The sequence below is a fragment of the Sinocyclocheilus grahami genome, unplaced genomic scaffold (assembly GCF_001515645.1).
Source record: "Sinocyclocheilus grahami isolate Dianchi unplaced genomic scaffold, SAMN03320097.WGS_v1.1 scaffold5.1, whole genome shotgun sequence".
Classification (NCBI taxonomy): Eukaryota; Metazoa; Chordata; class Actinopteri; order Cypriniformes; family Cyprinidae; genus Sinocyclocheilus; species Sinocyclocheilus grahami.
This window is the reverse complement of record NW_015505184.1, coordinates 1885125-1890034: the sequence shown is the minus strand read 5'-3', so window position 1 is coordinate 1890034 and position 4910 is coordinate 1885125. Positions and strand designations below refer to the sequence as shown.

The 4910-nt window shown below is 37.9% G+C and overlaps 1 protein-coding gene and 1 long non-coding RNA gene across 2 annotated transcripts in view; both read left to right on the top strand.

Annotated features, from left to right (window-relative positions):
• Positions 1 to 4910, top strand: part of LOC107585890 (V-type proton ATPase subunit H-like) — a 66485-nt gene that overhangs the window by 4179 nt on the left and 57396 nt on the right. The gene's annotated exons all lie outside the window — the stretch shown is intronic.
• LOC107584248 (uncharacterized) overlaps positions 3313 to 4910 on the top strand; it is an 18729-nt gene continuing 17131 nt past the window's right edge. The window contains exon 1 of the long non-coding RNA XR_001609118.1: positions 3313 to 3426. This is a non-coding gene — a long non-coding RNA (uncharacterized lncRNA). The remainder of the gene's footprint in view (positions 3427 to 4910) is intronic.

The window sequence follows — 4910 nt, the reverse complement described above, 5'->3', positions numbered from 1 at the left end:
TTCTTGGCCCAGGATTCTCATATTGTAGCTAAATACTTGCGTTACCCTGGCAATGACAGACAGATTTGTATTACGAGCTCTGTTAACAGCCCCACAGTGGAAAATGAAACCAGGGCCCAGTTGCATGAACTAGTTTGACTGACTAGCAGTTAGCCAAAGGCTCTTACTTTTCGAATTAAAATTAGAATAATTTACCTTTATGTAACTGAAAAGCTATGACCAGTCTTGAAGAAGAAGAAGAAAATAGATATCTAACTTTTTAAGACTAGTCTAAGCAGTTTATGCAAACGGCCCCATATCGGTACCTACTGAGCCGTATCGCCACAAAATGGAACAGTTAAGCAAAGAGAATGGTTTGGCTCAAGTATCCATTTAATGTGCATCTGTACATGTGTTGATTCAGATGACTGAAGTGAATGTGGTTTGATTTCAGCCTCAAGCTGATCACACAGAGCATCAGAAGCTACAATCACTGCACTGAGGGAGGAAGAGGAGCAGAAGAAGCAGATGATTGAGAAGCTGAACAGAGACATCTCAGCTCTTTCACACACAATCAAATACATAGAGGAGATGATGAAGGCCAATGACATCTGCTTTCTGAAGGTCTGATTTCAAATCATCCATTGATTGATTCATTCATTCATTTGTTGATGATAAATGGTGTGTTTGTTCTGCAGGAGTTTCCAGTCTCAATGGAAAGGTGAGTGATCAGCTGCTGTCTCTGCTCTCTCTGCTTCTGATCTTCTGATCCTGCAGTTCTGATCCTGAATGTTCTTCCAGAGTCCAGATCTCACAGCCGGATCCACAAACTTTGATTGATGGATTGATGTGCTTGGGCAACCTGCCGTTCAGAGTCTGGAAGAAGATGCAGGACATCGTCCAGAACAGTGAGTCTGGAGAAGATCTGTGCTCGCACCCTTACACTGGAAATGATGCAAGGGGGTGGATTAGAAGATTTTAACATTATGTGTGAATAAAAGCAGCTGTTGTGTCTCTTCAGCTCCTGTGATTCTGGATCCAAACACGGCTCATCCAGATCTCATCCTGTCTGATGATCTGACCAGTGTGAAATACAGAATTCATTGTGGAGCCACTGAGCTACTTCCTGATAATCCAGAGAGAGTTGACTGGTACCCCTGTGTTCTGGGTTCAGAGGGTTTTAACTCAGGAACACACTGCTGGGATGTGAAGGTTAAAGGGTGTTCGTGGTGGAGTGCTGATGTAACTACAGCATCAAACCAGAGGACGGGACGTGATTTCTTTAACACTGATGTCTGGAGTGTGCAGTGTAGACTGCCTGAAAAGTCTATGAATGAATTTCCTGTTGAACAGGATCTTGAGTGTGTGAGAGTGAATCTGGACTGTGACAGAGGAACAGTGTTGCTGGCCAATGAGAGACATGGATTTTGAGCGGGAGAATCTTTCTTTGTCTCTTGTTTTATGGCTCATTTGCATGCTTTATGGCCAGTCTGGAATATCCGTAGTTTTAACCCAAAATATCGTACCAGTCATATGATGCGTTTCACAATCACATACTGTACGTCATTGTCCGAGGAATGAAAAACAGGTAACATTGATACCAAGAAGCAACCATTTGGAATAGATTAAACGAAAGATACATACATACACCTGAATATAAGTGTTTTATGGCTTTAACTAATACAAATAACGAGTGGTAACTCATCTAATCTAACAAGGGAATGTACACACCACATGCATATACCAGATACAATTATAACTGATTAATTATAGTCTAAAATAAAGAAATGTCTTTATGTGTGTGTGTGTGTTAGTTTGGGTGTGTGTGTGTTCGTTTGGCCATTCACAGCTCTCTGTGGAATGTTTTTGATCAGAAGATTCCAGGATTCTCGTGGGGGCTGGTTCTAATCTTTTTTTTGACGGCGAAGAACCATTTGGCAATTTACAACCCCTATACAAGTAACATCTCTGACCAGAACTGTAATTTATATGCAAATGTCAAAAGGCTAAAAGGGTCTTTTAAGCCATAAACAGTCCAACACTCCAGCATGATCCTACGCAGACGCTACAAAAGTTAATTTGAAAGAACATCTGCATTTTTGTTTATTTCACCTGGCATATTCCCACTATGACCACTGGCAGCAGAGGATCACTCATGGTCGCATTTACTATTTCCACTCTGTAATATAGCCCTTTTCAAGTGTTTTGCTTCTGGATTTATATTTAGAGATAATAAAATCACTATTATAACTTTTTTATAGTTTGACTTTTTTGTAAAATTTTTGTCAAAGTTGTTTTTTACTGAAGTACAAAAAAAAACTCAGCAAGAATACGTGTAAATCAAACGCCCATTCACAAACATATTGTGACTTTTTTTTTTAGCTATCCACCTTATTTTTCCCATAAGTGTGGGCACGGCCATTTATGAATTTCATGGGTCTGGCTTCTGGTGTCATTTGCTTCCAGTTATTTTTAGCTGTACAAAACAGCTTGTTGTGCTGCTTGATATGGCAAATTGGTGTGTCTTACCATATTATTTGAATATGAACACACTGGTCTCCTCGCTATTTCCCTACAGCGGCTAATGAACCCGGAAGTCTCGCACATTCACAGAAAACAGCTTACTTCCGCATTGAAAAATAAGGTGGAATGAGATACTAAGAAATTAACTGATATTAACATTAATATCCTCTCAGGCAATGTTAAATATTGAATGATTTCAATGAAAATTCATAATAATAATAATAATAGGGTAAGCTTAACCAATCTGTTAGTTGACTTGGATATTGCTGTCCTCATTTTAATGCATTGTTTTTCTTTCCCCCTTTGTCTTTTGTTTTCGGTCTGTGGCAGTAATGTGTCGAAGGGTGAGCGGTTGATATACTCAGTTTATAATAAATACATTTTTGAACTTATTAAAATGGTAAACAACCATTAAATAAAAACGTTTCATTACATTATTTTAACAACTAAACTTTTGATTATTTATAACATTTTATTAAAGATTTTCAAAGAATAATTTCGGCAAAATGGTGCTACCCTATGTGCGGTGCCCCAATGCACTGCATACAGTATACTGCATACCTAATTTTTCTGCCACTGATCTGTTTATGCTTCACTCTTGATCATTATATGAACATCAGAATAAAATGAGCTGTTGATTGTGTCTTATCAGCTCCTGTGATTCTGGATCCAAATACGGCTCATCCAGATCTCGTCCTGTCTGACGATCTGACCAGTCTAAGATGGAGTGAGTACAGTCAACCGTTTCCTGATAATCCAGAGAGATTTGACATCTATCGCTGTGTTCTGGGTTCAGAGGGTTTTAACTCAGGAACCCACTGCTGGGATGTGGAGGTTAAAGAGAGTTCATCCTGGGGTCTGGGAGTAACTACAGCATCAAACCAGAGGAAGGGAGAGGATTTCTTTAACACTGATGTCTGCAGTGTGCAGTACAGACTGTATAAATGGTCTGGATTTACTGTCAAACAGAAGCTTGAGCGTGTGAGAGTTCGTCTGGACTATGACAGAGGAACAGTGTTATTCTCTGATCCTGTAACTAACACACATCTACACACATACACAACCACCTTCACTGACACTGTCTTTCCATTCTTTCATAGTTATTCTCATATGAGGATGTTACTGTTCAATAGTTAATATAATGTCTTAATGTTATACCTGTAGGTCTGGATCTTCCTGCTTTCATCATGTTTCCAATATTGAATCCATATCACACGAGTAGAGTGCTGTTGATCTGAATATCAGTAAAGCTGTGATTGGGCTGCAGCTGATCACATGACTGATATCAGCATTACAGACACACTGACATATTGCTTTCATACAACAGTTCAGATGGTTAAAATCAAGTAAATAAAATTCAGACACCTATGTTTAAATGTTATTTTTGTTTCAAATTAAGGCAAAGTTGGATTAAGCATTGGAAATTAGAATAAAAAACATACAAATTTATATTCTTTGATTATTATATGCATTGCAGTTGTTTGGTTCATATTTTTTAGTATGCTGCTAGGTGAAGTTTAGGTGAGTGACATTTTCTATTCTCTCTCAAGTTGTTTCAAATGTCCCTCTGTTTCCGACCAGACTGAATATGAATATGATTCACTGGGGTGCAAAACAGTTTTAAAGCATGTGTTGTACTTTAGAAGTCAATGGTTCTGTGAAATTTAAATGCACCAACAAACATGGCACAATAAATAAACACGGAAATAAAGTGTATTGAGTCTTTTTATTATCAATATTTGTGTTCTTCAACGTGCTTTTGAATGCATTTTGTTTCATTAACTGATGTACCAAAAGAAGATCAGAAACTGATCCACCCTCTTAAAACACTCTCCTGTCTGGAGGACAAACAGCCGGTGTGTTTAGTGTGCAGAGATTCACAGAAACACGTCAATCACACATTCAGACCCATCAGTGAAGCGGTTTCATCATATAAGGTAAGACAAATGTCTCTTGTATCATATGTAAAAAAAATAAATAAACATCACATTTATGCACTCAGCATTTCTGTCATTTTGCTCAACTTCATAACACATACAGACAGTATATGATCATATCACTGTATTCTCATAGCAGCTGGTGTTTTCATTTTTATTTTGCTTAATTCTAAGAGGAGCTCAATATAGCACCGAAGTCCTTACAGGAGAAACTTCAACACAAAGAAATCATGAAAAGAGAGTTTGAGAAAACAATTCAAGGTGAGGAAACAGATATCAAGAGTCAAATCAATTTTCATTAACGGGTGTAGGATCTATTATATAATCTTTGGATCACTATACACAATTATGATTTTTTTACATTTAATGTAATGTATTGCAGTATTTCCACTTGAGCTCAGTTCGGCATGCCACAATTAGAAAACGTTCTTGGCCCAGGATTCTCATATTGTAGCTAAATACTTGCGTTAC